Below are 23,518 nucleotides of genomic sequence, written 5' to 3' on the forward strand. Positions count from 1 at the left end.
GGGTCTCCCACATGGACTTGGGCCATTTTCTGCTTTCCCAGGCGATAGCAGAGAATTGGATTGGAAGTGGAGCAACAGGGTCTCAAACCGGCGCCCATATGGGATGCCTGTGCTTCAGGCCAGGGCATTAACCCGCTGTGCCACAGTACCAGCCCCAATCTGCTTTTCAAATAAGTAAAATGAAAAGCCTAAAAAAACACACAAAAGAATAGGGATTGTGTGAAATGCTGATAATGCAATTTAATAGCAGTGAAACAATGGCCATCCAATTATTATGATTCCAAGAAGTATTATACTGTGACATATGTTATTTTATCTATTTGAAAGGCAGAATTACAGAGAGGAAGAGACAGATACACAGAGAGAGATCTGCCATCTGCTGGGTCACTCCCACAACAGCCAGGGCTGAGCCAGATTGAAGCCAGGAGCCTGGCCCTTCATCCGAGTCTCCCACTTGGACAGGGGCCCAAGCCCTCAGGCCATCTTTGGCTGCTTTCCCAGGCGCATTAGCAGGGAACTGGATGGAAGTGGAGTAGCTGGGACTTGAACTGGTGCTCATTCAGGATGCAGGTGTCTTTTTTTTTTTTTTTTTTTTTTTTTTTTTTGACAGGCAGAGTGGACAGTGAGAAAGAGAGAGAAAGGTCTTCCTTTTGCTGTTGGTTCACCCTCCAATGGCTGCCACACATCACGCTGATCCAAAGCCAGGAGCCAGGTGCTTCTCCTGGTCTCCAATGCGGGTACAGGGCCCAAGCACTTGGGCCATCCTCCACTGCCTTCCCGGGAGGATGCAACCGGGACAGAATCTGGTGCCCCGACCAGGACTAGAACCCGCTGTGCCGGCGCCGCAGGCGGAGGATTAGCCTATTGAGCCGTGGCGCCGGCCATGGGTGCAGGTGTCTTAGTCCGTGGCTTTACCCACTGCACCAGAACACTGGCTCCATGCTTTTCTTTAAATAAAAAAATAAATAAATAAAAATTCCAAATGAGGAGTTTATGAAGGAGTAAGTTATATCCTTTTCTCTTCGAGTTGCAGATTTCAAGATTAATCCTGGGATGTTTGTCCCAGACACAACTGCTCCTCTGTTGTTTCATGTTATTGTCAGACATTGAACACAGATAGGGTAGCGGATGTGATGCCACAGGTTAAGCCCACATCCCATATTGGAGGGCCTGGTTTGAGTCCTGCCTCTGCTTCTGATCCAGCTTCTTGCTAATGCGCCTGGGGAGCAGCAGGCGATGGCCCCAGCGCTTGGGTTCCTGCTGCCCATGTGGAGTTCCTGGCCCCTGGCTTTGGCCTGGCCCAGACTGGGCTGTTACAGGTGTTAGGATAGTAAACCAGTGGATAGAAGATCGATCTCTGTCTCTTCTGTCACTCTGCTTTTCAAATAAATAAGTAATCTTAACAAAACTTAACATGACATCCACCATCTTAATACATTCCTTAAATGTTTAATTTTTTTATTTAAGAGAGGAAGGGAGACAGCAGGGACCCGTGTGCTGGCTCACTTTCCACGCAGGGCCAGGCTGAAGCCGGGAGCTGGGAACTGATCCAGTCTCCTCTTGACTGTGGGTGGCAGGAAACCAAGCAACCCCCAAGGAGGAGATCTTCCCCCTGCTGAGATGCAAAAGTAGGGTTTTGGCTTTTTTTTTTTTTTTTTGGTAGTGGGGGAGGGGAGTGGCGGTCCCCTGAACACCCCCTGCTCAGTTCCTCACCAGGTAGGAGAGGGGGTGAGGAACCATCGCTTGGAGCCCAAGCTCCCAAGGACGATGGAAACTCGGTCAGCGTTTCTCAGCCTTGAGCAGCTTGGTGCGGGGGATCCGGGGCAGCCCTTCCCTGGTCTGAGCAGAGGGCGCCTGGGCGTGTAAATTGCAGGAAGTGCCCTGAGAACTAAAGCTGCCCAAGGGGTCTCAGGAAGGGGTGGTGGCCCCAAGGATCATAAACGGCCCCGCGGCTTTCAGGGGTCCCGGAGCTCCACAATGCGGGGCAGGATGGCCCCTGACACCTCATCATGGCTGTTTGTCACCAAATGCTGCGCATAAAAGGCCCCTCCTCTGGAGTATAAAAAGATGTCATAAACTGGGAAGACAGGGGGGAGAGGGTGGGCTCCTGGAAACAGCCGCGCTGCCCGAGCCCCCAGCTGGGAAACCGCTTTCACTGGCGGGCAGAGGTGCCTTCCAGGGAGACCCGCGCGCCCTGCGTTTTGTCCGCTGTCAGTGAACAGGGCTGGGACTCTGACAGGGGATACGGGCGTCCCAGGCCCCAAAACTAATTTTTTAAAAGGATGAGCCAGCGCTGGAAAGGGGAAATTTATTTTAAAAGCCAAGCATGGTGAGAATAGTCGCTGCGTGTGAGTCCTGGGTGTTTGCTTGTTTCCAGGGAGTCTGGCATGAGACAACACGGTCAGAAGTCCCCCTGGGACCCTCCTGCCCACACGGAAGCTCACGAGGTCCCTGTCCCTCTGTGCGACACAGGTGTGGGACCTCTGGTCTCTGTGCTGGCCTCCGGCCCTGTGAAGTCCCGCCCCTGGGGCTTACCGCGATGCCGGTAGCGCACTTGGCAAGGCTGTGGGCACACCCACAGTGGCTGCCGCTTAGCGTCCGCTCACTCATTCTTCAGACAGTTTACTGGGTGCCTATTTCGGGCCTAGTACTGTTGCAGCATCAAGCGAACCTGAAGTCCGTCCCCTCCTGAGCTGACCTTTTAGGATTTTGTTCTTGCCGTGGGGAGCAAAGGGCGGTGAGCTCTCAGAGCTGCTCCAGGGCCAGCATTTAGTCTTGTGGGGCAGAGGCCTGTGTTCCTGAGCAGAGGGGCCTGGGTTCAACGCCCGGTTCCAGCCCCAGCGCCTGACTTCAGTTTCCTGCCGATGTAGACTCTGGGAGGCAGCGGTGATGGCTCAAGTAGTTGGGCTCCTGCCACCCACGTGGGACCCCTGGGTTGCACTCCTGGCTCCTGTCACCCCATGGGAGACCAGGAGAAGTACCTGCCTCCTGCCTTCGGATCAGCGCGGTGCGCCGCCCGCAGCGCACCGGCCGCAGCGGCCATTGGAGGGTAAACCAACGGCAAAGGAAGACCTTTCTCTCTGTCTGTCTCTCTCTCTCAATGTCCACTCTGCCTGTCAGAAAACAAACAAACAAACAAAAAAAGTGATATGGAGAGAGGAGGAGAGAAGAGGAGGAGAGAAGAGGAGGAGGAGGAGGAGGATGAAGAGAGAAGGAGAGAGAGAGAGTGATCTTCCATCCACTGGTTCACTCCCCACAGGGCTGCAATAGCTAGGGCTGGGCCAGGAGGAAGCCAGGAGCTTCTTCCAGGTCCCCCACGTGGGTGCAGGGGCCACACACTTGGGCCATCTTCTACTGCTTCCCCAGGTGCATTAGTAGAGAGCTGGATCAGAAGAGGAGCAGCTGGGACTTGAGCCGGTGCCCATATGGGATGCCGGCACTGCAAGCAGAGGTGTAACCTCCTGTGCCATGGCGCCGGCCCCCAGGCTTGATTTGTTGACACACAAGTGCACTTGGGCTGCAAGTCCGATTCCTCTGGGCATCCTTTTACCGCCTTGGTCAACAATGAAAGGATGCTTGCTGCAAGTCCTCCTCTCCCTTTCCCTGAAGCTTCTGGAAACCCCAGAAATTCTGATTTGTGTAGCAGGCAGGCTGAGAAGGACGAGGAAGAAGTGGGCCGTGTAGAACACAGGCTGTGGAGACGCAGACGCCATGTGAGCAGTGACCTGGGGCAAGACCCTTCAGCTCTCCAAGCCTCAGACCCCTCACCTGTGAGATGGGGCGAATAACACCACGCCCTTTCGGCTGTGAGGATCAGGAACCACAAAAGCTGAATTTGCGCTGCACCTTGCCCATAGCAGGGCCCAATAACTGGCAGCTGCACGTGAAAGCAGACAGCTCTGTGGCCATCCTGAGTCCCGGCCATCACACATCCCCAAGGAGCAGAGAGGATCCCAAGTTTACCCAGGTCCACCTTGGTACACTGGTCAGCCCCGGGCAGGCAGGGTGGGTGACGGCCCAAGAGTATGGCTTTGCCAGGGATGTTCGGGTTCTGCTCCCAGGCGGAGATGGCGGGAGGGCTCAACTGTGCCTGGCTGGTGGCGCGGGAAGCGGCGACCCCGCACCACGTGAGCGCTCCGGGAGAGGATGCTTTGTGCGCTCCGCGGGGAGGTTTATGAGCGCTCTTCCTGAAGGGTTAATGGTCCCGGGTGATTTATCCCCGCTGAGAGTCATTGCTACGGGGAGAAGCCCGCTCCTCTGTGCTGCTGCTGTCCTTTGCCATCAAAGCTTTCATCTTGGAGTCCTCGCCGTCCCCCATAAATAACCTTATTACGGGCACACAAAGGCCCGCGCGGCCGCCAGCGAGACCGGACTTCTCCAATGGTGGTTTCATAAACCAGTTTGACCAGAACGCCCGGAAGATGGGGATGTTTCAGACGGGTGGGAAGGCGCAGGGGAGCGGGGTGACAGGATGCACCCCGCACTTCCTGGGGTGACAGCTCCCCTAGGGGACTTTCCCTGCAAGTGTCCTCCCTGGTGTCTCCAGTACTGAAAATTCAGGAATTCCCTGCCTTTCAAATACAAAGGTGTTTTAAAAAAATACGTAGGAACGCCCTTCCAGGGTAAAACTGGTAGGGTCCATGCGTCAGCGTCTTCACCGCCAAGGTCTGGTAGAGCTTCCTGTAGTGACATAAATATGCCTATTGAGCTGTAGCTTGCCGAATGTCTGGTTTCGTTTTCTAGGGGGTATATTAAGCATTACTTGTCACGTCAGAAATGTTTGACATCCTCGTCACAGACCGCCTTTCCCTCTAGAGCACCATCATTTTGGTGTGCGGTCTTCCAGACCTTTCGCTGGGTGCTCACACACATACAGAAGCGCATAGCTTGCTCATTTATGCATTTATTTGTGTTTAGATTGTTATTTTGTTTCTTTGAGAGGCAGAGAGCCAACAGACAGTAAGCTTCCCTCTGCTGGTTCACTCCCCAAATGGCCACAATGGCCAAGGCTGGGCCTGGGCTGCAGCCAAGAGTCGAGACTCAATCCAGGTCTCCCGCACTGGCGGCAGGAACCCAGCCTGAGCCATCAGTGCCATCGTCTCCGTCTGTATTAGTAAGAAGCTGGAGTTGGAGGCCAGAACCAGGAACCAAAGTACTCAACATGAGACGTGGGCATCGTGGATGCTAAGCCAAGTGCCTGCCCCGTTGCGTCAGTGTGTGTGTGTGTGTGTGTGTGTGTGTGTGAATACATACATTTGGGGTGGGCTTTTGGTGTAGTGAGTAGGAAGCCACTTGGGATGCCCATCACCCATATGGGAGTGACTGGGTTTCAGTCCTGGTTCCACTTCCAATTCCAGCGTCCTGCTCACGTGCACCCTGGGAGGCAGCAGGTGACGGCTCAAGTACTTGGGTCCCTGCCACCCATATGGGAGACCTGGATTCAGTTCCAGGCTTCTGTCTCTGGCCTGGCCCAGCCCCGGTTGTTGCAGGCACACGGGAGTTGTCTGTGTCTCTCCCCCTGTCTCTGTGTGCCTCTGCATTTCAAAATGCACGCGTGCATACACACAGATTGAGGAGGCCAGTGCTGTGGTGCAGGGCTGAGTACCCTGAGCACCAGCGTCCCGTGTGGGCACTGGCTGGAGTCCCAGGTGCTCCACTTGCAACCCAGCTCCCTGCTAATGCACCTGAGGAAGCAGCAGGAGACGGCCCACGTGGGAGCCCAGATGAAGCTCCTGACTCCTGGCTTTAGCCTAGCCCAGCCCTGGCCATTGTGGCCATTTGGGAAATGAATCAGCAAAGAGAAGATTTCTCTCTGCCTTGCCCTCTCTATAATTTCTTTTTAAGTAAATAAATACATCTTAAAATAAATAATATTGAAATGCAAGAACATTGTGAACCAATTGTTTTAGTTCTTGGAAAGAAATACAACTTGCCAGAATGGGCTCTCCCTGTAAGATCTGAGTTTTTCAGGAATTTAACAAGCTGACTCTAAAATTTTATAGCAGAACAAATGGGCAAGAATAACTAAAGAAATTGAAAAAACAAAAACAACCCAGGTGGGAGAAATGTCCCCCACCAGTTAAAGCTCATTTTCAGAATCTGTAGTTGTAAACGCAGTGAGAGATGGAGCAGGGGGAAGACATGCCAGTGGAATAGAGGAAGGGGTCCAGAAAGACGGCCAAGGTGATAAGGAAAATTTTCACTATTAGGGAATTAATTTATCGTTAAGTTGGTAGTGCAGATCTGTGGAGAATGAGAGCTGTGGCACAAGATAATTAGTTATCCTTTGGGAAAGAAAGAAAACTGGCTCCTGTCCCCGTATCATAAATGAAAATATCTTCTGAAAGCTGAATTTTAGGGTATGTGAATTATGTCTCAAAACCCCACCTACTGGGACCTGCACTGTGGCATAGCAGGCAAAGCCAATGCCTGCAGTGGCGGCATCCCATATGGGCATCGGTTCAAGACCTGGCTGCTCCACTTCTGATCCAGCTCTCTGCTATGGCCTGGGAAAGCAGTAGAAGATGGCCCAAGTGCTTGGGCCCCTGCACCCTCATGGGAAGACCTGGAGGAAGCTCCTGGCTCCTGGCTTCGGATTGGCACAGCTCCAGCCGTTGTGGCCAACTGGGGAGTGAACCATCTGATGGAAGACCTCCCTCGCCCCCCGCCCCACCTCTCCTTCTCTCTCTGTGTGACTCTGACTTTCAAATAAATAAATAAATCTTTTAAAAAACCACCTGTTAAAGTGCTGAAAGCTCCAGTGTGAAAAGCTAGTCCTTAGGAGATAGCATAGGGAAATCTTTATAAGCTTGCAAGGAAGCAGCTTCTTGTATAAGACACAAAATGTGTAACCATAAAGGAAAACAGCGGATAAGCACAACTACATTGAAATATAGTGAGTGGCTCAGAGGAGACCGCAAAGCAGCTGGAAGACAGCCAGCATCCGGGAGAAGGTGCCGTCTTTGCTGTGACTGGCAGGGTAGCCATCTTTGCTTCCTGGGGTCCTCGTGGGTGTGACATCATCCTTTAGCCCTGTGTGGCCATCCCTGAGGCACCGCCATGATGCCCAGGGAAGACAGGGCAACCGGAAGTCCAGCTACTGCCTGAAGTTCCTCCAGGTTCTGGGTGACTGCCCAAAATGCTTCACGGTGGGAGCAGATGGCGTGGACTCCACGCAGAGCGGCAGATCCACACGTCCCTCCAAGGGGCCAAGAACGCCACGGTGTGCGAGGCCAGCCGAGCGCATCCGGCCCTGGAGGAGCTCCTGCCTCTTGTGTCGGGACAGTGGGATTTGTGTCTATCCAGGAGGACTTCATTGAGATGGGGGGGTGCCAGCAAGATGCCAGCTGCTGCTCGTGCTGGTGCCACTGCCCATTGCGAAGGTGCCGCACCAGCCCAAGGTGCTCTTTTCAGGGTGAGACATCGCCGGTGAAGTCTCCAGGGTGCCACTGAAACCCTGAGCAATGTGCAGCTGATAGGGACGGGAGCCAGGGACGGGAGCCAGGGAGGGCACAGCCTGGTGTGCTGTGCATCTCCCCTTCCGCCCTGGGCTGACGGCCCAGCAGGTGCTCGGCAGTGGTGCCATCTGCAGCCCAGCGCGCCTGGGCGCTCTCAGGGGAGGTCTGTGTTCCCGCTCTCTGGAGGGCGTCCCCGCGTTGCCTGCAAGACTGCTTATCCGGCTGTGGCCTCAGCACCCAGTCGCATGCCAGCAGATCCCGGCTTTGTCTGTGGAGACTGTATTTTCCCGTTTGCTGAAAATGCCTCCTTGGCCGATCCATCTGCATTGTGGCTGCTGCAGCCCCAGCCGAGCACAAAGCCCGGGATGAGCTGGAGAAGTCGGAGGAGGATGTGGGATTTGGTTTCTCTGAGCAGTCAATCACCCAAAAGCCCAGCTCAGCCAGATTTATGCATAAAACCAGGAGAGAAACGCTTACTTCTCTTACAGGGGAAAATAAATAAATAAATAGTAGCCAGAATATATAAAGAACTTATACAAGCCAACAAGAAAAAGGCAAAGAATTAAGTGGGAAAATGGGGCAGGCATTTGACACAGTGGTTAAGACGCTGCTTCGAGCACTGCGTCCCATGTCAGGGTGCCTGGGTGGAGTTCTGGCTTCATTTCCAATTCTAGCTTCCTGGTGGCCAGCGCTGTGGCACAGGGTCTTAAATCCCCAGCCTGCAGTGCCTGCATCCCATATGGGTGCCGGTCAAGTCCAAGCTGTTCAACTTCCTGTCCAGTTCCAGCCTCCTGCTGATGTGCACCCCGGGAGGCAGCAGGTGTTGGCCCAAGTACTTGATCTCTCCTGCTCGTGCGGGAAACTCAACTTGAGTTCCAGGCTCCTGGCTTCAGCCTGGCCCCGCCCTGGCTGTTGCAGATGCTTGAGAATTGAACCAGCAGATTCAAGATCTGTCTCTGTCTTGCTCTTTGTCTCTGTCTTTCAAATAAAAATAGATTTTTAAAATGTACAAAATACTTAGATATTTCACCAAGGAAAACATGAATGCCTAATAATTGTATAAAGTGATGATTAACTTCACAAATGATCAATACAATATAACTCAGAACCTCCACATTGGCAAAAATTAATAAATCAGAGAGCGTTAAGTATTGGTGAGGATGGAGAGCAGAGGGAACTGTTTTGCACTGTTGATTAAAAGTGTGATTGGTGTGGTCATCACTTTGAGAAGGTACTTTGAAATATCAGCTAAAGCTAAGGATGCACCTGCCCTATAACCAAGCAATTCCATTCTTAGGCACCCTAAAACCCTGAGCAGGTGCACCAGAAACCGTGCACAAGACTGCTCCTGGCAGCATTGTAAGCAACAACAAAAACAAAACAAAAACCAGAAACAAGCCAAATGCCACTTCCCAAGAAAATGGGCAAATAAATGATGTGCTGCTCATCCTTTGGAACATTTTACAACTTGGGCCCTGGTTCCCACATGGGAGACTTGGAGGAAGCTCCTGGCTTCAGATCAGCACAGCAACGGCTGTTGTGGCCATTTGGAGTGAACTACAAAATGGAAGACCTCTCTCTCCCTCTCTCTGTCTCCCTCTCTCTGTCTCTCTCTCTCTGTCTCTCTCTCTCCCTCTGTCTCTCTCTTTCTGCCTCTGTCTCTTTAACTCTACCTTTCAGATAAATAAGTAAATCTTAAAAAAGGGAGAGAGGGAGGGAGGGAGGGAGGGAGGAAGGGAGGAAGGAAGGAAAGAAGGAAAGAAGGAAAGAAGAAGTGGATCAGCCGGGATTCGAACCGGCACACATATAGGATACCCGCACTGCAGGCAGTGGCTTTACCCACTATGCCACAGTGCCAGCCCCTTAAATACTTTTTAATATATTCAAATTGATCAGTGAGCTGCTACTTCCCAAAAGATGCTCATTAAAATTTCACACCTGGAAGACAGTACCGTAAGTGCGCTGTGAGAACGAACACTGGCGTTAGCATCAGAGCACCTGCGACTGCCCCTCACAGCTGTGTGGCAGTGGCCAGGGTCTGGGTCTCAGTTCTCTCGTCCCAAAGTGGGGTCAAGGGTAGCACCTGCTTTATCAGGTTATAGTGAGGATGTGAGTTACAGTGAGATCGCAAGCTCCTTGAAAGCTCACGTGTGTCTTATTTTTGTGTCTCTGGATTCCATCTGTAGCACCTGCTGTCTAACTGGTTATTGAATGACTTGATTGGTAGACATACCTCCAGGATAGTCGTAGTTCCAGTGAGGTTTCCTTCTCAGACCATCTTCATGTCGAAGCTCTGTCTCTGACCACTCCACAGTCATTCATTTATCCAATTTATTCGTTCAACAAAAATTTTTGGAGGACAAGGTATGTGCCAGGCATAGGCCTAAGCTCTGGGAGTCCAGTGATAATCAGCAAAGACCAAGTCCCTGCTCTCATGGGCAGACATTTCTATTAGGGTAAGAAGGATGTTAAACAAATAAATGGATAATTGAACGGGAAAAATATTCTTGGTATAAAGACACATAAAATAGGAACACACGGTGATGGGGTGAGGAGAACTTGTTGGGTAGAAAATCAAGAATGTTCCTCTAGGGAAGTGAGTATCTGGAGGCAGTGTGGTTGAGGACGGGGGCACAGCGAGTGCCAAGGCCCTGGGGCAGGAGCAAGCTTGACTTGTACAAGGAAAGGGAGCAAAGAGAAGTATGGCTGAAGACACTGTCAGGAAGGGGCACAGCCAGGCCTGCAAGGCTTTGGTACCCGGTGAGGGTCTGCATTTTGTCCTGGGGTTGCAGTAGCCCTGGTGGAGCTTGAGTTCCTTTGGTGAAGTGTCATTCTATGCAGTAAAACTTAAGTTTCTTCCACAAAGCACATCCACATTTTGGGGTTTGTTTTTTGTTGTTGTTGTTTAAGATTTATTTATTTGAAAGGCAGAATGACAGAGAGAGAGGTCTTCCATCCACTGCTTCACCCCACAAATGGCTGCAAAGATTGGGGCTGGACCGATCCAGAACCAGGAGCCAGGAGCTTCCTCCGGGTCTCCCAAGCGCTTGGGCCATGTGCTGTTTCCCAGGCACATTAGCCGGGAGCTGGTGTGGAAGTGGAGCAGCCAGGACTTGAACTGGCACCCATGTGGGATGCTGGCACCACAGGCAGAGGCTTAACCTACCACGACACAGTGCCAGCCTGCATTTCTGTTTTTTTATAAAAGCAAATGACAAAAGACTCTGTTGAGCAGTCTTTGTTACCCCTAAGCTCAGCATTTGAATGACTCTCACAACTTGCTAAATTGCCAGCCTTCATTTGTGCTAAACAAGAAACAGATTACCAGGGTTTCTGTAGAAGATGCTAGTTTCACAGCAGGTAACAAGACCTGGCTCCCAGGTCACTGGCAGTGGAAAAGCAGATGGCACTGCTGAGAGTGCGTGGCCTGGTCCCACCACTGAGGGGTTGTGGCTCGGGCTACGGTTACTCAAAAAGCAAAGTGCACGCAGAAGCTCACAACAATTTTAAAGACACCCCTCCCCCCAAAATTGGTCCTATTCTAAGGTGCCAACAATAAACTCAAGAGCCCGTGTGAGATAGGGTCCCCAGGAGCTCTTTGACAACTACACTGAAAGCCAAGGTCATGCCGCTCCCCCAGTGGTGCTGTCACGGGACATTTCCGGTAAACGCTTTGTCGGGGCAGACTCACCGGCCTTCTCCTGCAACTTGTGCTGTGTCTCGACCGCTCTCCACACTCTCCCTAGTGATTTTTCTGCCATTAGCTGTTTGAGTGGAAGCCGCTACCGATGTGAAGTTGCCCATCCCGCTGCCATGCAACAACATGGAAGAGAGTGAAGGGAGGCTCGGGCACCCGAGACCCAGGTGAAGTAAATCCTGCGTCAGGGGCCTTGCAGGGCAGGGGGCTGAGCTGCCCTTGACACACCAGCATCCTGTGTCAGAGTGCCCGGCCCCGGCCTGGCTGCTCTGCTTCCGATCTAAGTACCTGGGTGCCTGCCACCCACTGGGAGACACGGATGGAGTTCTGGGCTCCTGACTGCAGCCTGGCCCAGCCCTGGCTGTTGTGGCCATCTGGGGAGTAAACCAGAGGATGGAAGACCTCTCTCTCTCTCCCTCCCTCCCTCCCTCCCTCTGGAACTCTGCCTTTCAAATAGATAAATAAAAAAACAAATACATATCTGTCTTAAGAGACTCCATCTCAAAGGACGGAAACCTACTGGGGCCGGGAAAATGAGCCTGGGCCTCTGCTTTCTGCTTCCCTGGGAGCACTTCAGTTCCCAAAACAGTCTCACAGGGGTCTTCAAAGAAGTCACGTGGAAGCCATTCCCCGAGGCGGCGCCCTGGTTAGGGGAAGGGCAGCCGATGCCAGCAGACACCAGCCTGGCCCCCGCCTCCCCTCTGCCGTCGGATCCGTCGCGGTCTTTGTCGGAGACATCCAGCTCGTAGCGCCGGGTCACCCGCAGCACCTTGCTGCTGCTGCTGCTGCTCTTTGTTCTCAGGCTTGGTATCTCGGTGCCACTTCGGTGCCAGGTTCCTGCGGGCCTTTTTCACGTCCTTGAGTGAGGCCCATCTCTGCCACCCAGAACTTCCTTGTAGTCCTCTGAGTTTTCACAGGTGTCTGGAGATGTCTGGGACAGGAAGGAGCAGAGGGGAGGACCGCCCGGCCTCCTATGCGCTGCTGTGTGGCTGCCCTGGCGGCTGTGACCAAAGCATGTGGTTCTTACATGTTCCATTCCGTGAGTTTGGAAGTTTGCAGTCACCGCCCACAATGAGACATGGCGCTGGGTGTTGTGGAGAGACCATTAGGCTGCTGCTTGGGACACCCACATCCTACATCAGAGTGCCTGGGCTTGAGCCCCACCTCCACTTCCCCTCCAGCTTCCAGCTAATGCACCTGGGTGCAAGTGCTGGGTCCCTGCCACCCATGTGGGAGACTTGGATGGAGTTCCTAGCTCTGGCTTCAGCCTGGCCCAGCTCAGAATGCTACAAGGATTTGGGGAGTGAACCACAGATGGAAGATCTCTCTCTCTCTCTCTCTCTCTCCCCACTTTGCCTCTCAGAAAAATAAACTTTTAAAAAGACACAGGTCTTCTCCATCACGACAGGAAGTTCCCAGTGAGTGCGGGCTCCCTCGCTCCCACCAGCAGTCACTGTCCGTCTGCTGTCACCACTGGTTGGTTTCACCTTTCCTTGAACCTCACGTGGATGAAGCCATCCAGTATGCCCAGCTCCCTTCTCTCAGAACCAGTGCCTGTAGGGTTTGTCCAGGCCGTTGGTTATAGCGGGAATTCATTTCTTACGCAGATGAGTGCATCCTTTTATGAAGAGGCTGCATAAAAAAAAAGGAGTGTGGTCAATTGTCACCTTGAACTCACAGTGCCTTGTCTGACTGTTTGGTGGAGGGCACCACTTATCTTCCTTGACAACCACCAGGGCTAGAACAGCAAGCAAACGCTGCCCCAGTCTCCTCCACTCCCTTCAGGAGCTGATTCCCCCTACAGCTGCTTGCCAGCCAGCCTGAGATCTGTGTTAGTCAAGGTCATGTTTTCATAATCATAGCAGTCTGGCTTCAGGGTGCCTGGCAAAGCAGGCATGAATGAATGAACAGGTGGATGGACGCGTGGATGGAGGGGAGGGAAGGGAAAGTGGGTAGGTGAATAGATGTGTAGTTTTTTTTATTTTTTAAGTTTTTTTTAAAGATTTATTAATTTATTTGAGAGGCAGAGTTACAAAGAGAGGGAGAGACAGAGAGGGAGAGAGGTCTTTCATCCTCTGGGTCACTCCCCAAATGGCCACAATGGCTGGAGCTGAGCCAATCCGAAGCCAGGAGCTTCTTCCAAGTCTCCCACTCGGGTGCAGGGGCCTGAGCACTTGGGCCACCTTCTACTGCTTTCCAAGGTGATTAGCAGGGAGATGGATCAGAGGTGGAGCAGCTGGAATTCAAACCAGTTCCCATATGGGATGCTGGCACCACAGGCAGAGGCTTAACTTACTATGCCACAGTGCCAACCCTCTTAAAGTTTAATTAATTAGTTAATTTGAAAGGAAGAGTGACAGAGATGGGAGGGAAGAAGATGGAGAGACAGAGAAATCTTCCATGCACTGGTTCTCTGCCCAATGCCCACAACAGCTGTGGCTGGGCCAGGCTGAAGCCAGAAGCCAGGAGCTCCCTCTGGGTCTCCCACATTGGTGGCAAGAACCCAAGCACTTTGGTCTTCATCTGCAGCCTACCAGGTGCATTAGCAGGAAGCTGGATCTGGATCCGAGGTGGGACCTGATCCCAGGCATCCTGATACGGAACGCAGGCAGCCCGAGCAGCACTGAATCCGCTGCCCCAGGATGCCTGCCCCGAGTTATTTGTTTCGTAACTTATCTGTGTACCTCTTCTGTAGATGGGCCTTCTCTTCTAATTTTTTCACTCCTGCACAATTTACAAATACACCCTCTTAGCAAAAAGCCCTGCAACATTCCGAATAAAGTTCCCTTTGAGGACCTGCTTGCCCACTTCCTTTCCTCCCCCTCCCCAGTGGGCACCTCAGCTGACCTTCACCTTGGAACGTGGGTCTCCAGAACCTTTTCAGTGCATGAAATGCAGAAATACGCACCTGCAGGGAAGTCTCCGCATTGCTTTGTGTTTTCTGCATTTGTCTTGGAACTTGCTGTACTCACTCCACATTGCACTCATGCGTAAAGCTTCCCACATCAGTTCCCTGGGACCTGTGAATTTCTCTTCCACGACTGCAGCATCTGTCTATAGGGGATCATCTGTCTATAGGGGATCATCTGTCTATAGGGGATCTTCCCCTAGTTTAGTTGTGTGGTTCCCTGTTGATTGGCATTCCAGGAGTCTCCAGTTTTGTCACCATGAAGGCTGCAGCCCACCCCTCGGTCTGTCTCCTGGGACGTGCACAAGGGGACGCTGACTCACTCAGCTGTTGTTGAAAAGGGGAGACCTGGATGGGCTTCCAGGCTCCTGGCTTCCACCTGGCTGTGCCAAAAGATCTCGTTCTCTCTCTGCCATCTCCCTCTTTCTCTGCCACTCTGCCTTCCAAATAATTATGTTTTTAAAGTCTGCCATGTATGTGATACAGAGTAACCAGGCAAGCAAAAGCCTTATGCTCAGGAGGCTGTAAACCCGGGAGTCTCTAGAATCTGGTGTGTGTGTTCTGCATGCGTTAGAACACGTGACCCGGTAGAAAGAAAGAAAAGTGGTGCAGAGCCTCGTGGACCTTGTCTGAACCCCAGGCTCTTGCAGCGGCTTGGAAACCTTGCACGGAGTTTTAGCATCACAGCTGCGCTCCTCAGAGGGCCACTGCGAAGGCTGCTGCAGTGTGCGAGGCACCTGCCCGGAGGCAGCACTGCAGGGACACAGATGGTCACTGTCGCTGCTTTCTCCTCTCCCTTAGGATCAGAGGTGTCCTGTTAGCCTTCTCAGGCTGCTGACTTTTGAAAAAACTAATTCTGGTCCCCCTCTCTCTAAAGCAATATTAAAACAACAAGCCGGGGTTTGGGACGTAGCGGACTAACTTAGATCTCCTGCCAGTGATGAGCCAGTGTGTTCCGTGGTGATGCACGGCTCTTGGCGGGGAAGGAAGGGCATTGTGGGAGGCCAGATCTGACAGCAGCATCGCGGGCTTTTCCCACTCACCCGACCCGATCATTAATCGGGCAGGAAGAAGCCCCCGTCTTTCTAAGTGCCGCTGCCCGCTGTCCCGGCACGCCAAACATCTGAAGGAGAAACCGTTTGTTAATTGCTGTCTAGACAGTTTATTGCGGCAATAAGATCAAAACCCAGAATCCTGAGGTTTGCGGTATGAATCATGCAGACTAAACAATTGTTTTATTGCATTTACAGAGAACTTGATTTATCACTGCCCTGAGTAATAAAATTCCTTCATGGTTTATCTGAAATAATTTTGCTCCTTTTACACTACCCTGCCATACGTCCATCTCTCCAGGCTGTTAAAATGTGTTCTTTGTCACGGCGAAACAGTTTCTTATCAGCTGTGCTGCTGTCATCGAGTTGTCCACGGGGCCAGGGTTCAGTCCGTCCTGGCAGAACCTGTGTGACACCCACTGCCGTGGCTGCGTGAGCTCACGCCGAGGGGCGACCGCCGCCCCCGGGGCCTGGCAGCCTCCTCCTTGTCCCGCTTCTCCCAGGGGCCTGGTGTGTTGCCTTCCGTTGGTCTGCACAGACAGGATCCTGGGTGCAACTGATGGAGCCGGCCACTTCCTTGGCGTCTCTGAGGCCCAGGGCAGACGTCCCCGCCGTGGACAGATGTCCCCGCCATGGGCAGCTGTGTGTGCAGCCCGAGGACCTGTGGAATGTGATAAAGGAACAGGCTGCTGCGCGCGTCCCCTTGCTTTTCCCAGTCCCCAAGGTGTCTGGCTGGAGGTCATGTGCTGGGAGCCTGGGTCCCTCAGGCTGCCACGCCCGCTCGCTCAGCGCCAGCAGGGACTTGGGAGATGAGTGTCAGGTGGCTTTTCACATAAATTGTAGCAAAAGGGATTTGCATCCTTTATTCTTCCCGTTTTCTCCCTGTGCTGACTAAGCAAAGCCCAGGATCAGGGCAGCTCCTTTTTTACTTTGCTTGTTTTTTAACTTATTTTCATCTACGTGAAAGGCAGGGTGACAGAGAAAGAGAGAGAGACCCCTTCCATTGCTGGTTCACACCCCAGATGCCCACAGTAACTGGGTCTGGGCCAGGCCAGAAGCAGGCACCAGGAACTCCACCTGGGTCTCCCACGTGGGTAGCAGAGCCCCAAGCACTCGCGCCATCCTCTCTGCCTCCCAGGCACGTTAGCAGAGAGCTGGATTGGAAGTGTGCGGTAGCTGAGACTTGAACCAGACACTTGGATTTGGGGTGTGAGTGTTCCAAGCAGTGGTTTAACCCACTGCACCACAGTGCCGGCCACTAGTCCTCCTTTCTAACAGGGGCTGGGTCTCAGGCTCAAAGCCCTGGGCTGGTGACGGAATACTGTGTTATATAAATTTATTTTCAGGGGTCAGTAGGTTAAACCACCACCTGCAATGCCGTTGTCCCGTTATGAGCTCCGATCTGAGTCCCAGCGGCTCCACTTCTGATTCAGCTCCCAGCTGATACTCCTGGGAAACAGCGGAAGACGACTCGAGTGCTCACAACCCCCACACCCATGTTAGAGACCTGGGTGGAGTTCCTGGCTCCTGGCCTCAGCCTGGCCCACCTCTGGCCATTGTGATCATTTGGGGATTAAACCAGCGAATGGAAGGTCTCTCTCCTCCTGCCTCTTCCCCTCTCTCTGCAAGGCAGGGGCTGTGGAGAGAGGTGTGAAATAGGGACGATGGAGAGACATGCCCTGGTCACCCGCTGCCGGGTGACAGCGACCCCTCCCCTCAACAGCCGGCCAGGCGCGCGTTCGATGTCGCACGCTGGGGTTGCGGCTGGGTCCTCTGGCTCAGGACTGCTTCCAAGGCTGCAGTCATGGTGTGGGTTGAGGCCATGGGCTCATCTGAAGGCTCCCAGGGGTGGAGAATCCACTGCCAAGTTCACTGGATCAGAAGTGGAGCAGCCGGGACTCAGACCGGCACCCACACAGGATGTCGGCATCCCAAGCAGTGGTTTTAATCTACCGCCCCACAACACTGGCCCCTACACACCATCTGTCTTGACCAGAGTCCAGTCCTGGCCAGATCTGCCCCCCCCCCCCCCCCCATCGATCCCTGTCGCTCGTTCTGCCGCTGTCGTTGGATGCCTGGGAGAGCGTGTTTGGGAAGCAACATGAGACATAAGGCTCTCAGAAAAGCGTGGGGTACTAGGCTAATCCTCCGCCTAGCGGCGCCGGCACACCGGGTTCTAGTCCCGGTCGGGGCGCCGGATTCTGTCCCGGTTGCCCCTCTTCCAGGCCAGCCCTCTGCTGTGGCCAGGGAGTGCAGTGGAGGATGGCCCAGGTGCTTGGGCCCTGCACCCCATGGGAGACCAGGAAAAGCACCTGGCTCCTGGCTCCTGGCTCCTGCCATCGGATCAGCGCGCTGCGCCGGCCGCAGCGCGCCGGCCGCGGCGGCCATTGGAGGGTGAACCAACGGCAAAGGAAGACCTTTCTCTCTGTCTCTCTCTCTCACTGTCCACTCTGCCTGTCAAAAAAAAAAAAAAAAAAAAAAAAAAAAAAAGAAAAGAAAAGCGTGGGGTGGAGTCTGCAGGATCCAGGGCTCGGCAGAGACTTCTTAGACTTGACACCGATAGCAGGAATCTTCAAAGGGAAGCGTGGGAACAGAAAAGCTTTTCCTCCATGGCTTTAAGAGGATGCGGAGGGGCCGGTGCTGTGGCGCAGCAGGTTAACGCCCCGGCCTGAAGCACCAGCATCCCACGTGAGCAGCAGTCCAGGCTGCTCCTCTTCCTGTCCAGCTCTCTGCTATCTGCTGTGGCCTGGGAAAGCAGTGGAAGATGGCCCTAGTGCTTGGGCCCCTGCCCCATGTGAGAGACCTGAAAGAAGCTACTGGCTCCTGGCTCCTGGCTTCAGATCGGCATAGCTCTGGCCATTGTGGCCATCTGGAGAGTGAACCAGCAGATGAAAGACTCTCTCTCTGCCTCTGCCTCTCCGTAACTCTACCTTTCAAATAAATAAATAAATAAATAAATCTAAAAAAAAAATTAAACATGTGCCCACCATGTGACCCTGCAGCTGTGCCGTTGGACGTTTATGCCAGGGAGTTGACAATTCATGTTCACACAGGTACCTAAAGCACTGGTGAGGATACTTGTATCCATAGCAGTCGTCCTAGGTTTGATACCTGGTTCCAGCTTCCTGCTGCTGCAGCAGGTGACAGTTCAAGGAATTGGGTCCCTGCCGCCCCCTGGGACACCTGGACTGAGTTCCTGACTCCTGGCTTTGCACCCCCTCCCCACCCAAGCCGCAGCTGCCAGGTATTTGGGCAACGAAGCAGTGGATAGGACGCCTTCCCCCGCCCCCATTTTCTGTCTCTCATAACAGAAACAAAAAGCCTGACAGGAACACTTACAGCAGCTCTACTCATGATAGCCCCAAACTGAGAACAATACACACATTCTTCAAGGGGGGAGTGGTCGTGGAACACAACGCAGCGACACCAGGGAACAAGCTGTTGGCCCCCACAGCCATCCCATCCATCTCCACTAAGTTTTGCTGAATGAAAAGGCCAAGCCCTAAAGATTACACCCTGTGGGATTCCAGTTTTTAAATGTCCTTGAAGTGCCAGGACTATAGACAGATCCTGTGGTTGCAGAGGAAGAAGGAGAGGGTAGGGGTAGGAGTGGCAGGGGAGTAGGTGTGGCCGTGGAAGGCCGTGTGTGGTGACGGAATGTTCTGTATCAACCTCAATGCCCTGGTTCTGATTTCACACTAAAGTCTTGTACGATGTTGCCATTGGGGGAACTGTGTGAGGGGTATATGCTCTCTCTCTTGCGTTCTCTCTCTCTCTCTCTCTCTCTCTATATATATATATATATATTCTTTTTTAAAAAATTCATTTCCTTATTTGAAAGGCAGAGTTATAGAGAAGGAGAGAGAGAGAGAGAGAGAGAGATCTCCCATCTGCTGGTTCACTCCCCTAAGTGGTTACAAGAGCTGGGGCTGAGCCAGGCCAAAGGCAGGAGCCAGGAGTTTCCTCTGGGTCTCCCACGTGAGTGGCAGGTTTCCAAGCACTTGGGCTGTCTGCTGCTGCTTTTCCCAGGCACATCATCAGGGAGTCGGATTGGAAGTGGAGCAGCAGGGACACCCACGCGGAATGCCAGCACTGTGGGTGGCGGCTTTAGACGCCACAGGCCGGCCCCTGCATTATTTCTAATAACCACATGTGAATCTTCCCGTTTCTCAAACTAAAAAGTTTACGTTTAAAAAAAAAAAAACACATATTTTACAGTGAATTATATCGCATCACATTTTTCTGTTTGTGAGCAAATGGTCTAACATTTGCGTCTCCACGTGGTCCAACCTGTTACTTGCTTTCACTCAATGGGTAGCACGCAAGGCCCGGCCACTCCATCACGTGTAGAATATTCCACACGAGTGCAAACACAGCTGCCTCCAGCTGCGGAAACACAGCGCCATGTTATCGATGACCGTAACCCAGTCTGACAGTTTCCCCTAATGGACGCCTTGGTTGTTTCCATTATGGTCTTTAGCTTTTACACACAACATGGCAATACACTTCCTGGTCCATACATCATCCGCCTGCAGCCTGGAGTGGGTCTGGGGGGTGCGTCTCCCGCAGAGCAGCTGTTGGGTCAGGGGCAGTGTGGAGTGCAGTTTATGTTTGCGAACGCCCACAAGGAGGGTGCGCCAGCCTCACCTCCCACCGCCACAACTGCCTACTCCAGGGCCTGCTTCCCCATACCTTGCTCCATATCATTCATCTGATAAGGGACAAAAAGAGATGTAGTGATTTATATCTTCATTTTCCTTATAATGGCCAAGGTCAAGCAGTTTTTCTTAAATTTTCTGCTAACCCCATCCACAAATTCTTTTTCAGTCTTCTTAAGGGTTTGTTTAATATCTCTTTGTTTCTCATATTTACATACAGTGGAAGATTAAGAAATGTTTAAAGATGAGTTGCCCCACCTGGACACAAGTCCCCACCCTCACCCGCCCCACCCTGCCCTCCTCTGTCTGCCCGGGACGGAATGACAATGAGATCAGAAAAGCGCCTAAAGATAGATAGCAATGCGGCCAGACTGCACGTGGGTGGGGTCGATTGCACTTCAAAGCCAGGGGTAGCTGTGTCTAAACTGTCGGGAGTATTTTTATAGACTGCTCAGGTACTAGATGCCAGGAGCTGAGAGCTTTGCAAGAACCCGAGAAAATGACAGAATTCAGAAGTGGCAGCAGAGTGATGCATCGTGTCTGAATCCGGAGGACAAGACGCTGTCTTCGCAGAATCAGCAATGCATGTTCGCTCATAGCACATTTCAAACACGACAGATTCCTTGAGCCAGATGTGGACTGTGGTTGTGTTTTAACTGAAGCCAGAGATCCCGGCTGTACCACCTTCTCAGCCGGCTGCAGGCACTGCGGGCACAGGGGTGGGCCGCAGGAGCAGACCCCTGATGACCGTCCCCATCTGCCACCTCCAGGCCCACGGAAGCTGCAGCCTAGCCCCACAGCCACGAGTGTGCCCTGTGTCGCTGTAGGATTGTGTGTTCTGGATGCCGTGTGGCCTTTTCTCCCTCGCTCTTCTCCTAAGCCTCCATCTCCAAGGCTCGTCCGTGCCACGAATGTACCCTCTACTTAGAGACCATGGAGTTTCGGATTTTGAGTGTCCTCAGAGCACTTGAGCATTTAGTTAGTGTTGGTTTTTAGCAGAAGAACCCAGAATGTGAACAAAGTCGTGGAGGATCCCCCAGCCCCAAGGCGGCCTCCTGAAGCCAGTTCCCAGGACCTGGGGCTCCTCCAGGAACACGGAGGGAACACCCTCCCCTCCCCGCCCCACGCGGGGCCCTTGCTCAGCATCTTTCCAGGGCTTTCCAAGACCAGCAACGCAGTGACCGTCCCTGGGATGTCTATGACCATCCACCTTTGTCGAAAAGCCTGATGGATTTCACACCTGCTGTGTGTCTCCTCACAGACAGAAAAAACAGTCCGGGTCACCATGGTGTCATACGGCAGAGTATTCTAGCAACCTTTCACGGCCTGGTTCTTTTCCCCCACATCGTCTCGGCACTTACGGACAGATGGATTAGTGTGTGCATTGATGAATTTGCAAATCCCTAAACCAAAGGTGGAGTGCTGTGTTGACCCAGGCACAGACATAGAAGAAAATGGCCGAAGCTTTTGTTTGGAGAGATGGTGGGGCTACAAGGGACTAGGGACTGGAAACCTTTTCCTGCCTCCTGGACGCTCACTAGAAAAGTAGCTGGGAAAGCTGGGAGTTTCTGCTCGCTCGTTCCTGTCCTGGCTGCCCAGCTGGCCCCTGGGAGCCTCTCCCTGAGCTGCCCCATTGTATGCTAAGTTATGGTGGGCTCGGATGACCGAGTCACAAAGGCCCCTTTGTTTAACCACTCACTATAAGCTGGGCCCCAGCCAATGATGCCCCTGGTGAGAAGCTTGCCTTGGTCCGTGATGTTGACCTAAGCAAGCATTATTTTCTGTCTTGTGTTCCTTTCTTCTCTTTCCCAAAGATAATTCCAGATCTCAGGAAAGCATGAGAAAGATAAGGGAATGAGGAGCTAGCAAGGAGATTCTGGCTTTTACTCTTTGAAAATGGTTGAGGTATTTTTGGTGACAAGTGTGTACCCTGCGTAGAACGGCCTGGAGGCTTCTACGTCCCTGGTCCTGGGCTGCGGGGCACAGAGGACCTGTGCCTCCCCGAGCCATGGAGATGCCGTGAAGTGTTCCCTTTGGGGGGTGTTTCCCCTTGACGGCTGTTCCTGTTAATTTTTGTGGTTGTGTAGTTTGATATCAGTGCAACCTCATCTTTCCTTTGCATCATTGTCATTCTAGACCAGGATCTTCATTGTTGCAAAAAGAGGGAGGCAGGGAGAGAGACAGGAGACAGTGGGAGCTATGGCTGGGAAGCAAAATTAAGCAGCTCCCTATTTTGATTTTTGGTACTGTTTTTACTGAGTGCAGCTAGGGAAGAAGTGGCCCTGGGTGGGCCTAGGAGGGCTGAGCCTGTCCCCTTAGCATGGAGAATGTCCCTGACTTTCTTTCCGTGGGAGCCCAGCCCCGGGGTTCCTGAGTTTGCAATGACTTCCCCAGCTGGAGTTCCCACGAGTGAAGGTTCTGGAGGAGGAAGGGAAGCCGAGAGCTTCTGCTTGCTGTGCCTTGTTCCTGTAGAAGGGACCTGAAGAAGCGAAACATTCGAGTGCTCCAGGTAGCCATGGTGCCTCTCGCCGGTGCAGCCCCTGCTCGCTGTGTCAGCTGTGTCCCAGCAGCGTTGTGCTTGGATCACCAGATAGAAACACACACCCTACTCTCCCCTTCCTGCAGGCACCACGTAGTGCGCAGGGGGTGGGCACCTCTGTCCTTGCAGTCTCCTCTCAGCCGCCTTTTTCCTGGCTGCGTAGTGTTCCCCTGGGAAGGTTCCATCACTCACTTCACTGGGTTCTTGTTGACAGGCGTTGCTGGTTGTCTTCCATCTTTTGCTGCTGCACACAGTGCTCCCACAACTCACCTTGGCTGCACCTCCTCTCGTGTATGTGTGTGTGTGTGTGTGTGTGTGAGCGTAATCAGGGGTTCCTCTCTCCAGGGGAAATCGCTAGGTCCAGGAGGCAGCGAGTCCCTCACAGGTGCCCACGTCGTTGAGAACAGCTTTGCGTGCCTTCGCCTCTGTACTCCCCTATGAGTGAAAGTGGTCACCCAAGTAATGCATTAACCAGTTCTTTCTGTAGACTCAATCAATAAATCCAATCCCCACCCCCACCTGCCCTTCTCCCTCTTTAAATCCATTCTTGTCAAAGTCAAATGTACTCTGAGCACTTTAGTGTAAATAATTCCAGACTTTTCTATGCACTGTTGCCATTCATATGCATAAATCCACACACAGCCAGCCCTCCCTCTGCATGCAGAGGTTCTGCACAACCAACTAGGGATCCAGATCATTCAGAAAAAAAGAGAGCAGGTGTTTGGCAGAGCGGTTAGATGCCACTAGGGACACATCCCGTGCCTGGTGCCTGAGCTCGAGTCCCGGCCCTGCTCCCAGTTCCAGCTTCCTGGTCCTGCACACCTGGGAGGCAGCAGCTGATGACTCAAGTCGCTGGATTCCTGCCACCCACGTGGGAGACCCGGAAGGGATTCCCAGCCCCCCCAACCCCGGCCACTGGGGAGTGAGCCAGTGGGAGGCAGGAATTCCTTTGTGTCTCAAAAAAGTAAGTTTCTAAAAATTGTGTCCATATTGAACTGAACCTTTTTTTTTTTTTTTTTGTACAATACAAAACAGCTGTCTGTATTGAATTAGGTATTATGCATAATCTAGAGTTTTTGTTTAAAGTCTACGGGAGGATGTATACCATGGGTACCGGGGGTTGGCTCTCTGTCTAAATAGATAGAAGGATAATGGGTAATGTGTTTCTCAGAACTGTAATACACACAGGTGTGTGTGTGTGTGTGTG

The 23,518-nt window shown here is 52.7% G+C and overlaps 1 long non-coding RNA gene across 3 annotated transcripts in view; it reads left to right on the forward strand.

Annotated features, from left to right (window-relative positions):
* The window catches only part of LOC149123315 (uncharacterized), a 52,266-nt gene that overhangs the window by 15,763 nt on the left and 12,985 nt on the right, over nt 1-23,518 (forward strand). The window contains exon 3 of one of the 3 annotated variants that reach the window (XR_016215753.1): nt 6,493-6,721. The exons of the other annotated variants lie outside the window; for them this stretch is intronic. This is a non-coding gene — a long non-coding RNA (uncharacterized LOC149123315). Of the gene's footprint in view, nt 1-6,492; nt 6,722-23,518 lie in introns of those variants that run through there. 3 annotated transcript variants of the gene reach the window in all.

This window comes from Oryctolagus cuniculus, chromosome 11 (genome assembly GCF_051225735.1).
Source record: "Oryctolagus cuniculus isolate XC-2025 breed Fujian yellow rabbit chromosome 11, ASM5122573v1, whole genome shotgun sequence".
Lineage (NCBI taxonomy): Eukaryota > Metazoa > Chordata > Mammalia > Lagomorpha > Leporidae > Oryctolagus > Oryctolagus cuniculus.